The following is a 13940-nucleotide window of genomic DNA, read 5'->3' as shown; positions in this document are numbered from 1 at the left end:
GGTTCTACTACTTATCATCTGTGTGATTGTAAATAAGGTACTTATTTTTTTGTGCCTTTATTTGCTCATATGTTGTTCTATACTATGCATAGAACATAATGGGTACTCTAATCTTAACTAGCATTTTTAATTATTAATTATTTCAAGTGAATATACCCTTGTTGAGAAAGACTTTTCACTATTAAGTATTACCTAAAACATAACGACGTTAACCACCATTCTTGGTCATTTACCCTGTATCATTTACCTTGGTCCAAAGTGCTTTGGACCTGTCTCATTTAATTCTTAAAACAATTTTAGGAGGCATTAATTTCTAGATTAGAATAACATGAAGGTAAAGGCTTGCAGGTGTTATTTATATACATAAATTTCATAAGCCTTGACTGCTAACATATTCAGACTTTAGATACTTGCAGTGGTATTTTCTTCAAGATACTATAGAAAAGAGGACAATTGCTAATTATCATGGTTTATATGCCCATATACACTTACTTTCTAAACCTAAGAGAAATCTTGGTCAGTCTGTGACATTTCTTAAAGCTAGAGCAATGGTCTTAACTCAATTTAGAGGGAAATTATGAGTGATATCAAGTAGTTCTGGAGGTCTCTATAGTAGACAGCAGGACTATTTAGCACAGCAGGGAATCATGGAGGGCACTGTGAAGGGTGCTGAGCTGATGAAAACTTCAGAGAAAAAATGAGTTAAGCCTATGAACTGTGACACACTTTAAAATATCATCCCCATTTTAAAGATGCCAAAACTCTGGTAGTTTACCTAGTTTTTTCAATGTCACATGAGAAGAATATCAGAGATCATTTCTCTATATTGCCCTCCAAGAAGTGCACAATTTTGAAATTCTAACACAAAGTAGCTTATTAGTCTTACCTATTCCTCATGGCACTAAAAAAGATTGTCCTGTAGGAATATAGCAATCAGTTGTACTCCAACACACACTTAAAGGGTAGCAGTTGTATGATATCATTTTGCTCAGGGCTGCGAAGATATAGAGAAACTGACATGGCCCTTAGGGAATTCAGGGTCTAGTAGAAAAGGTAGACACAACATAAATACGGAGGATGACAGCTATAATGCTGTAAGTACAAACAGTATGTTCTGATAATACTTTCAACAAGGATAAGGTAAAAGATCTTCTCCGTTGCCATCTTAGTTTACAGTTGTTCACTATGATATTAAACTGTAGTTACCTTGGATATATCAATATCAGAAATTTTGCTAGTTTATCCACACAAGTATGATATATCAAAGTTCACTTGAATTTTTATAAGAATAATATTTTTTCTGCATTTTAAGTGAATACTGGTTCTGAGCCATAGATGTATGCTGTAAGAATGGGATGTATAGCTTCCACATCCAACAGAAAATTATCAAAGTCTAATAAACTGTAACTGTGACTTATCCCACCAAAGATACATCAGCCCAAAATGCACAAAGGTGGCTTGTTCTCAGAACAACACCTATAAACTTACAATAAGGAAGTTCCCAATAAGACTATAGATGATATACTTTGTAATTCTTTATTTTTTCCTGATTTTATGTTTAACAAGAAGAAATCAATCATGACATCCTTATCTAGAAACAAACTAAAACATAATTCAGTTTGAAAATGTTAATCTTTGTAGTTAGTACAAATGCTGTAAATTCTGTTTTATATGATAATTCATTTTATGTTAAAAGGGAGAAAATCATGTATGTGTCAAAATTAAATTTTACCCTAAATGACAACTAACACAGAGATGCATCAAAATGCTCAGAATCAAGGTTATCCTTATATTTAAAAGAGTGAAATAAATATGTACTGGATATAATGTCATATGTATTAATAAACTAAAATAGGGGCTTCCCTGATGGTACAGTGGTTGAGAGTCCACCTGCCAATGCAGGGGACACAGGTTCGTGCCCCGGTCCGGGAAGATCCCACATGCTGTGGAGTAGCTGGGCCCATGAGCCATGGCCGCTGAGCCTGCGCATCGGAGCCTGTGCTCCACGACAGGAGAGGCCACAGCAGTGAGAGGACTGCGTGCCACAAAAAATAAATAAATAAATAAACTAAAATAATCTGAAATAGATTAAGAAATTTAGGAGCACTCAAAATAACAATCAAGGTAATCTGTAAGTAATCTCAGTGTTGAATAATTAAAATGTGAGAATTTAATGGAAGCAAATCTAGTCAATTGTATTAGATGTTACTAGCAACAATAGGAATGTTTAAAAAAAAGAAAGAAAGAAAGATTGAGAAAAACAGAGTGAGAAAGTGACAGAGATGGAGAGAAAAACTAAGAGAGAATAAAATATTATAAGACTTCTTCCTAGGAAGGAGAGTCTTGGTTGAAAATATTGCAGTTTTCTTGGTTTGGCTATTTCTAACCCGATCAGTTTTTTTCTTTTTTTCCTTTCTTTCCTTTTTCATAGACCCGTTTGAGAATTTGACTACCTCTTCAGAAATACACACTGTTTCAGAGAGGTTATAGTCCTCCTAAATTCTATTTATGGGCCTGAGGTTAAGAAGACAGGTTATAGAAGCTGAAAATTCCTTAAGCCTCCTTAGTTGACAGCTCTTGCTATTTTGCACATACTCTCAGTACACCAGAAAAACCGGGTTTCTATGGACCAGGCAGACCATAATTTGTGGTTAATTTATCAATATATTATTTTGTGGGGTCCTTTCTAGACTAGCACTAGGCCTTTTTTTAGACTGCTTTTTGTTTTGCTGTGAATCTCACGTATGAACACTGAATCTTTAAAAGCAACAACAAAAAAGAAAACACCAAATTTATTATCTACTGGTACTACTTATGCATGAATTATTCTTTTGTTTTTTTTTTTTTTTTTTTTTTTTGCAGTACGCAGGCCTCTCACTGCTGTGGTCTCTCCCATTGTGGAGCACAGGCTCCGGACGCGCAGGCTCAGCGTCCATGGCTCACGGGCCTAGCTGCTCCGCGGCATGTGGGATCTTCCCGGACTGGGGCACGAACCCATGTCCCTTGCATTGGCAGGCGGACTCTCAACCACTGCGCCACCAGGGAAGCCTGCATGAATTATTCTTGACTATAGAATGCACAAGCTATCTATATTTTAATAAGAATGCATTTCACTAAAATTTCAAGGAACAATATTCTGAGGTATCCCTTATCTCAGTGAAATTTCTGAGTTTTTTCCCCATATATTTCCCCTTTCACATCCCCCCGCCCCCAAAAAGACTTTTCTATTTCCAAAGAATTTTCAGTGAATTCTTGTTTAAATTCTGGTGTTCTCACCACTGAGTTAAAGAAAATACTCAGTTAATCCATAAGGATTGTCCATGTTGCCCAACTTTTTCTTCCTCAGCAAATATAATGCAAAGTATATTTTTCAATGTACAGAAGTATGTATAGAAAGGTGCTGTCATGTTATTATAGATACTGTCTCTCTCAAGGAAAACTTATTGGTTAGATAAATAATATATATATATAATATATGATCAGTAGGTGACATCAATTTGGAGTCAATATCACTATTTCAACTATATATTGGTACATTAACACATTCATATGCATGATCCATGTAGGTATATGCATACTACAATGAACAGTTCAGTGTTTGTGAAAGCAAAAAAGAGTAACTCTCCCTGGACTAACCCTTAAGGAAAAGTGACCAGGGTAAAATGTGAATGTATTCATTTACTCTCTCATAACGAGTAGTGCTAGCCAGGTTTAATACTTCTGGTGGGACTTATGACAGAGTAATATATTTTTTTTTCCATTCCAAACTGCTACCTAGAATAGGTGAAAAAAAAGAAGATTGGGGCGTTAGCTATGCCAATGAGAAATGACAATGCCCTAGTACAACCCTCAGAAGGTCTTTTTCTTGTTTCAACAATGCACAACCTGGAATTTATGCTGCTGATGAGAGAGAGCCCTAAGAGAAAGAATGAACTACCTAGAAAAGGGTAAAACCAGTGTGGTACTTGGAGACGACTGAAGTTCAATACCATTCCAGGAAAACTACAAAGGAAGAATAAAGAAGATGTGGCCTGGTCAAGACTTCATGTGACACCACAAGAAAGGCCATCGTTGTTCATTTGTAATTAGCATATTGATGCATAAAATTTAAGATAACTCAAGGATTCTCTTTGTCCATGCACAGTTTACATGTTTAATATTTGGCACATATACCACAAGGTCTGTATCCAAATGACACTTCTTAGAATAACTTATCCAGTGTTCCTGCATGTAGAATAGAAAACACTATCTGTTTTAGTGGAATCTGTGAATATTTGCAAGTCGTATTTGAAAATCTAACAAAGAAGGATAATTTTAAGAAATTTGTATCACTTATCTGACCACATACCTCACTTTAATCACAAAAAACAATGTTGAATGATACTACCTTGTTATTTCTCCCCAAGCATTTCACTCTCAATTCATCAATTTCTCTCAGTACAGCTCCAAATTTGGGATTCTTTATTGCCATTAATGGTAAACACTATTTACTCTCAAGTTCCAAATGGAAACCTTAAAGTTATCTATTCTCCAATGTAGCCATCAGTGTCTGGCATTTATCAACTCCTTCATATTTCAACTTCTGAATACACCTAAATCAACCTTCATCATTCCCAAACTTACTGTTACTGCCTTAGTGTGTGCATTCATCAGATCCCACCTGAATTACTGCATTACCTCTAAGTTCTACCTACTTCATTTCTGCATTAAAATCTTTGAAAAGAACCTTGATGGCTCATTGGTCAAGCCCTTAGGATCAAGTTCAAAACTCAGGGATAGCAATGAAAGCTAATCCCCATTTCATATTTGCTTTCCCCATTTTATAATACTCCTCCCCAAAACCCTTTACATTTGCATATCTGCACTAACCCACATGCTGTTCTTTATGAGTAGAAATATCTTTGCTTTTTAACTAACTCTACGCATCTGTCAAGATTTCTAAATTATGGATCCCATGATGTCAAGGACAAAATATTTCTTCTTGGATTTTTCTATCAGAGTCTACCAGAACTTTTTTTGAATAAATAAATGAACAAGTGAACTTCAGTATAATATCATCCAAAAAGCCCTCTCCATTGGATTTAAATAATTCTTCCTTGTGTTGGTACCTGAGCATCTCTTTACCATAACCTATAAACTTGGGCTTTCATGTTTGTCTATTCCACTGACTAAATTTTGACAATGGTAAATAGGGTGTGCTCATTAAAATTTATAAAATCAAAAAGTGAAAAAGGAAGGTAACCAGGATTTATTATTACTGTAGTATTGTACTTAGTACAGAAGCCACAGAAACAAATATTTCATTTGCTCTTCAGAATGGATACTATTACTAGTTTAAATATTTAGCATCTGCAAATTTAATTGTTCAACCTACACTTTCAAACCTGCTGAGAGTGAGCTCTTCACAGGAAAAGTGCTTCTGCTGTAATACAGAAAATCTTCAGGTGCTGTGCACAGATGAGTCCTGGTGAGTTTAAGCAGTGATACTTAAAACACTGTTACACAAAGAACCACCTAAGACTGTGGTTTAATTCATGAGAATAGGCTGGAACCTGTGTTTTCTAAGACATCCCAAGTGGTTCTAGTGTGTACCAGGGGTTGATAACTGCTGAGGTGGAAGGACAAATTGAGGCAAAATTGTAACAAAATATGTTATGTCCAGGATATTAACTTTCTCTTCTTGAATTTTGTGATTCCAAGGGTTCTTAACTAGCGAAGTGAAAAACAGAATTTTCATCCCATGGCTGATGGATCAGCCTAATGACTGTAACAGACAGCATTCACTCATTGTGCTGAGGAATTTATAAATATTATCTCCCCTGACCTCAAAACAACAATGTGATTATGTATTATTAGCCTTATTTTGCAGATGAGAAAAATGAGTCTCAGTAAATTTAAGCAACTTTTCCATGCAATACATAAGGGAGTCAGGAGCATAGCTTGATTCACCTGAATCTGAAGCTCATGCTCATAACTATTCTATTTCTCTTTCTAGAAACACGATGTGAATTGTTTCATCCAGGGAGTAAGATAGGACAATGCTACATTTTCTTCTGTTTAAAGGCCAAGTACGTTAAAGAAAGGATCTAGCGTCCTCCACCATAAAATTTGGTAATATCCAGACAGTCAGTGGTGAATGATGTGACATTCCCTTTCCCATCAGATTTTTCATTAGCAAATCTATATGTGAGGTTTCCCAGATTTCCTACTTCCTGTCTGAGCTCCCACCTCCTGCAGAGGTGACCTCAAGACAAATTCAAAGATTAATGATCTCTCTACTTTCTTTGTCTCTTTCCTTCTGATCATGTAATAGAGGTTAATTTGCAAGACTCTCCTTGGCATCCGTGATGCCTGTATAGTTTTGAAATTGGCAGCAGGTCTCAAATGAAGGCAGTGGTTTGGAGAGTTTTCAATTGGAAATGTTTCATGTTATCTAATTTCTCTGTCTAAATATCATGTGCCTAGCATCCTATATATAACACATACTCAACACCAAAGTACATGATTTCTTTATTCAAAACTATTGCCTTCAGGAAGAGTGATAATACTTCTTGATTTTTTTAATGGATTTTATGAAAAGTTTGTCTTAAATCTTGGTTCCACTTGGAAAACTCCTCTTACCTGATGATTGAATATACGCAAATTAATTATAAGTGAGATCTCTCTTATTTTTGCATAGCCATTGAACATGCCAGAAGGACTGACTCTCTGAAGGGCCATTATCTAATTCAAGACTTGGATCCTTATAGTCTATACTTACCAACTGGTCAAATGGTACAAGGTTCATCTTTCTTAAGTACAGAAATATTAATCAAATAGCCAAAAAGCCAGCATCTATTAGAAAAGCTAAATTATAGGACAAGCCAACCAGACAGGTTCTCTGATCACTAACCTATAAGGGGCTTGAAAGCATTACAAATAGTCTTAAATTACCAAAAAAAAAAAAAAAAGGGGGGGGTGGGGAGGTGTAAGACTGGAGTGAAAAGTATGGCTGGGAAAAATACTTCAGTAAGAACTTAAAATGGGAGGCAGGACCTATAAGCGACCTTCTAGCAAAACAATTTGAGTTAGCGAAAATCCCTTTTTTTTTTTTAAACATCTTTATTGGAGTATAATTGCTTTACAACTGTGTGTTCATTTCTGCTTTATAACAAAGTGAATCAGCAATACATATACACATATCCCCATATCTCCTCCCTCTTGTGTCTCCCTCCCACCCTCCTTATTCCACCCCTCCATGTGGAGACAAAGCACCGAGATGATCTCCCTGTGCTATGTGGCTGCTTCCCACTAGCTATCTATTTTACATTTGGTAGTATATGTAAGTCCACCATTCTCTCACTTCGTCCCAACTTACCCCTTCTTAAAAAAACATTTTTCTGAAATGATATGGCTTTGGATTTCCTTAATTATGGAGACAAGGTAGAGTATTATCACCACAATATCTTCATCTTCTATTTGTCAAACAGTTCTCATCTTGTACTTTAAGAAATGTTAAACAACACATGATAATTTTGTATTCAAAGTTGGAGGGCACGCAACGGCAAATTACTAGCCTGCTCAAGACAACCACGGATCTCTTCTTGTCTCTCCTTGCAAGCACAGAGTGCCAAGGCAATGACAAATGTCTACTCTTCTGTTAGTAGAAAGTGAGGAAGTTATGTACATTATCAGGGTCACTCAAATCAAAAGCACCTCACCCATTAGGAATAAAATAGAACCCACTTTCCTATCCTGATTGTTATATCTGTTGATTATTCCTACTCTATAGGAACTACTTTTACCAAAATGTATGATCATTTTCATCTAATTCCTAAGGAAATGTTAAACAAAAAAAATAGGGAGAGGGAGATATATAAATTTTACTTGCTACACCCTAAGTCAATACACACCTCTCACTGCAATAATCTCCTGAAGATCACCGTGTTTTTATTCCATGTGATAGACTCATCTCCATGCAGTGGCCAGAATAATCTGAAGATAAATCATGCCATCTCTCTCTGAAAATTAAAAAAAGGAATCTATAGCTTTCCATCTTGAATTCAATTAAAATATTTACTTTACGTATGTCGTATATGGTTTGTTCAACCTAATTCAGCTAGCTTCCATCTTCAAAACTCTTCAGGTAATAAACAGACACCAGTCTTTGTATTTAGGTATAACCTACATTGTATGTTCTGTGTGCTTCCAGCGTTATGTGAAATTCTTCAAAGGACTTTCACTGAATTCCACTGAGTTTCTACACCTCAGCAAGCATCCGCCTGAGAATATGTTTTCAGTCTCTCAGACAAACAATGCTGGTCTCTATAAGCTATCCTATTTGAATGCAAAAGAAGCACAACAGCCAAAGAACATATTCTCTAGGCTTTTGAGCTACTCTTCCAGGACTCCCCTATTTATGTTTTCTGCTTATAGACTGAAAGAGTATTGGTGGCAAAGCTCAAAAGAACGGCTTAGTCATCTCCTAGTAAGGGAGTATCAAGCCCCTCTGTTTAGGTGAGAGTACTCACTGCCTTTTTTCTTACAGTTTGAGAAATTACAATAAAAAATTTTCTGTTCAACATTATTCAATGGTAACAACATAGCTGTAGAGAGTCTTATTTACCTAAATTTCTACATGTAACACAATGGTATAGTTGGCCAGGAAAAATAGTCTATCCAAATGACATGCTAATCACTGCAAGCTCAGAGATATTAAATAATTTTCCTTAAATTACAATTCATTTGTGCCACAGAGGTAAGACTTGAGTTCAAATTCTGGATCTTCCATTTACATGTGACCTTAAGCACATATTTATCACTGCTAAAACTGTTTTTCTAAATGTTAATTGAAGATCTGATGCAACTTAAAAAGGTATTACGAAGGTGAAACACTATCCACCTTGCAAAGTTTCTGGCCCTTGCATATTAATAAAATAAAAAGCCCAATTTGTGAATGCCCACCATGAAAAAGACACAGAACCTGGGATTTTATATATTAATAAATAAGTTTAGAAATTTACATAATGATGTCACTTAAACCTTTACTTTTTTTTAAACATCTTTATTGGAGTATAATTGCTTTACAATGTTGTATTAGTTTCTGAATCTAAAATAATAAAAAGTAAACCTTTACTTTTACATTTACACAAATATGATTACACTCTGCAGTAGAAAAGATTCATTTTCAAAACCACACAGGAAGACTTCATTTACATTTTTCTTCTGTACTCTATTTGGGACTACATTTCTACCCTGACAGGTAAGAATTAATTCTGTGTTGAAAGTAAAGACTCTTGGTGAAAAAGCTTAAAAGCAGTACTTTCCAGGATCACTAAATTGATCCTATAAACAAGCTTGTGAAAAAACTTCTTATTTCCATTTTACAGATTACATAAATTTTAAGCTCAGGGTGACTCTTCTTCATAGAGTTGCAGCTACTAGATGGAGGATGCAGGACATAAGCTCATGTCTTCTCATTCTAAATCCTTATCATTTTGGAATTTTTTTAAAGAAAATTGGACCCTAGTAAATACTGTCTCTTTTTTATTTAATATTATTATCTATTTCAACAAGATATTTTGTCAGTCTCTCTAGAAAGTTCTGTATTTTGGCTTTTTATGATAGTAATCTACTCATTGAATAATGTCCAGAATCAAGGAAACTGTTGACTGTAACTCAGTCCTTATTCTTTCTTACCAGCAGCACAGGACTGCCATCTACCAGTAATTAGGAAATTTGCAGTTTTCCAAATTGTAACAACACAGCAGAAAAAGAAATGCTTTTCACTATTTTGCATTTATACTAAGTTTCTAGAAATGTGTTGAAATGTTGTAATTACCAGCACACACCCAATGTTTAGAATCTCAAAAGAATCAGGCTTAGAGGACACCACCTTAACCGGCCTTAGAAATTTGATAACAAAGCCTGTTTTCTGCATGATCTTGAAGGTTACCCTGGAAAGTTCATATATGAAGGGAAAACTGAAAAGGGAAACATATTTCTGAAAGGATTATGCAAATAGTGACTGCACTAAGTAGACACTGGTCTTAGGTAAACTAAATGGAGAACTCTCTAAGTAAAATATCCCCTAAGATGGCATAAGTGTATCTTCAAATAGGTTCATAAGTTCCTAATATTAATAGGTAATATCTATATTGTGTTTATTTTGTTATAGGTACCAGGCTCAATTTTAAATTATATGTATATATATAAATTCATTTAATCTTAATGAAAATACTATAAGGTAGTTAAAATTCTTACCATCTTAGTGAGGGTTAATTTTATGTATCAACTTGGCTGTAGCAGAGGATGCCCAGATAGCCACTTAAACATTATTTCTGGGTGTGTCTGTGAAGGTGTTTCTGGGAGGTTAGAATTTGAATTGAGATCTGAGTTAAACATATGGTCCTCCCCAATGTGCATGTTCATGAGTATCATCCAATCCATTGAGGGCCTGAATAGATCAAAATGGTGGAAGAAGGTTGAATTTATTCTCTGCCTACCTGGTTGAGCTGACACAAAGGTATTCTTCTCTTGGTGCTCCTGGTTCTCAGGTGTTTAGACTCAGACTAAAACCTATACCATCAGTTCTCCTGCTCTCAAGCCTTCAAAGTAAACTACTGGTTTTCTTGGGTCTACAGCTTACAGACAGATCATGGGACTTCTCAGCCCCCACATTCATGTGTACCAGTTCTTTTTAATAAATCTATTTCTAAGGTGAGAGAGAGAGAGAGGTGGAGAGATAGAGTAATAGAGATAGAAATAGAGATAGTGATATATAGATATCCTATTATGTATTTCTCTTCAGAGCCCTAATTACATCTCTATTTTACATAAAGGAAATTGATATCATAGATATTAAGTAATTTTCCAAGAGGCAATATTCAAATCCAGTAATTCTGGATGGAGTCCATGTTCTTATACTCTACGTATGCTGCCTTCCTATTCCTAGATGCTTAAGATGTGAACAGAAGGAAGTGATCTGAGAGATGGTATCTAGGCTATACCCTCCAAGAAGGAGGCTGTAAAGTAGAGTAATAGAGTGATGTTTGAAAAACATTCAGAGTAACAGGAGAACTGAAGTCAATTCTTATCTCTTTATCACAGCTTATAATTTTTGGAAAATCAGGTTACTTCTCCGGGCCTTAGTCCTTCATTAGTAAAATGAAACAAAGGAGTAAATAATAATTAAACAGCTCTCTAAGTCTTAGATAGCGATTGCAGGATTGTGTCTTGGATGATGACGGGGAAGATGAAGGTGATATAAATTCATTTAAAGTGGTGTATTTCATCAGGAGGAGTATCCTCTCAAGTTCGGCCCTCTGTAACAGCCTTTATGGATTTTAACCTTACACACCTCCGTGAGCTGTAAAATAAAGTTCCATTGGAAGTTGTCTAATCACCCTATCCCATTTATAACCCCAAGAGTTCCCACTGGGGGTAGCAAAACACAAGACAACAAAACATCTAATTCAAAAGCTCTTATGTGTTCATTGGAAATGGAGTTGTAAAATCCTTGTCTTATTCCATATGACCAAGAGGGTTATAAGACAAACAAAGAGAAAATATAGTGCTGTGAAGGGAAGGGAAGTGCAAAAATCCAGTGGGAAAAAATGAGAAATATTCTGATATGGTGTTGAGTCCACATTTTTCACTAATTTGTTTGGTTGTTTTTTTTTGTTTGTTTTTGGTCTGCATACACCACAGAGAAGTTCCTTTGCCTGGCAAACAAATTCAGGGCAGCTACTCACCTGAATCTGCCCACTCTCCCCTTGAGAGTGTACTATCACTTAGTAAATCCTCACTTTACCTTCTTGACCTCCCTGTCTAATCTCTGAATTCTTTCTGTGATGAGACAAGAACTTACTTACTCTCTTGTATCACTAGGAGTAAGGAAGTAAACATCAATCCATCTTGTCTCTGAGATGGGTATACTCCTTAAAAACTGCTTGATTAACTTCTTGGTGCCAACAATTCTGAAGCCCCATCATTAATTTATTTTGCATCAGTGTTTTCAAGTGTAAGCTTAAATCTTGGGAAGTGAGAGATTAAAAATACAATAAAATATTAAATGTCTTAGAGTAGGAAAATATTCACGGGGATATCAAATTGTTGATGAAACAGTCCTAAATCTAAGTTAGACTAAAAAGAAACCTTCTGATCTTAATTTATTTTCCACACGAGCAGTGCAAATAACAAAATATGTGTTGATAGGGCACATTAAATATATTTAAATACTTGTACACTTCTCAATATAAATCTTATTAATTTGCATATATTTTATATACATATATACAAATAGGAACTAACATAGGCAAAGGCAAATATCAATAAGAATAACTAAAGTATGACAGACTAGGTCCATCCACCTCACTACAAATAACTCAATTTTGTTTCTTTTTATGGCTGAGTAATACAGAGTGAAGTAAGTCAGAAAGAGAAAAACAAATACCGTATGCTAACACATATATATGGAATCTAAGAAAAAAAAATGGTCATGAAGAACCTAAGTAAGTAAGAACCTAAGTAAGACGGGAATAAAGACACAGACCTACTAGAGATTGGACTTGAGGATATGGGGAGGGGGAAGGGTAAGCTGTGACAAAGTGAGAGAGTGGCATGGACATATATACACTACCAAATGTAAAATAGATAGCTAGTGGGAAGCAGCTGCATAGCACAGGGAGATCAGCTATCCCACCCCTCTAGGTGGTTTGTGACCACTTAGAGGGGTGGGATAGGAAGGGTGGAAGGGAGGGAGACTCAAGAGGGAAGAGATATGGGAACATATGTATATGTATAACTGATTCACTTTGTTATAAAGCAGAAACTAACACACCATTGTAAAGCAATTATACTCCAATAAAGTTGTTAAAAAAAAAGGAATAACTAAAATAATACTACAGTTAAAATGTAAATATTCATGTCTTGAAACTAAATAATTCTTTCAAGGTCAGTTAAGTCTTGTCACAATTCTCACTGGCTCAGGAGGCGAAGTTCTTTGTGCCATTCCCTAAGTTTGGTATTTAAACTAAACTGACCTTGAAACTTAGTGGACTGGCTCTTCAGGCTGCATGTCATTGCAGGACATTCAATAAGAATATAGTCCTCTTTCTGAAGAAAACAAATGGTGATTTTGGAACTGTATTACATTGTCCCTCCAGAATCAAAACCAGAATAAAGTGAAAGAGCTATATGCCTGTTCCTCTTCTCAAGCAGCCTTCTTCTAATTTTCTATAGGAAATGCTGGAGATGGTTGCACTGGAGGAAAGTGAGACAGTAGTAGCCCTAATGGCCCTGACTGATGTTTTTATCAGTGCCTGTCATGAAAATATGCATGTGAGATAAAATCATGAATAAAACAGAGACTGACTGATATTTTTATCCACCAGGTTAGTTAACATCTAACTTATTTACACTGTAATTACAAAAATTGCTATAGGCATATGACTACACATTATGAAGGAGAGATGAATTTTGATGTTGAGGTGTGAAGGAAGGAATGGACATTACAGGGAGCTTGAAAGGTAAGTAGGATTTTGAGTGTCAGGAAAATTGTGGTGCTAAAGTGTTCCAGAGGGAATCTCATGGAAAGAATAAATTCTATGGCATATTGTGGAATGACAACTAGTTCAGTGTTTGATAATATGGGGTGAATGGTGAGGTAGAGAATGATAAACATTCTGAGATTTTGGAGGGTCATGCTAATAAGTTAAGAAGGTGTCCTATAGACAACAAGAAATTCACTAGATTTCCATGTTCCAGTGTCTCTCAGATTTATATGTATCTGAAAAAATACCTGCCCCCTTAATTTTCTATTGTAATTTATTCTTTCAGAAAAGATTTATTGAGGGAACACTCTGGATATAATGCAAATATAGAAAAAGACACACAGTATTCAATTACTATTGTCAAGGAGCTTAATGTCCATGGGAGAAAACAAGACTTATGGGAATGAA

Source organism: Pseudorca crassidens, chromosome 9 (assembly GCF_039906515.1).
Source record: "Pseudorca crassidens isolate mPseCra1 chromosome 9, mPseCra1.hap1, whole genome shotgun sequence".
NCBI classification, from domain to species: domain Eukaryota; kingdom Metazoa; phylum Chordata; class Mammalia; order Artiodactyla; family Delphinidae; genus Pseudorca; species Pseudorca crassidens.
This window is presented reverse-complemented; position numbering follows the sequence as displayed.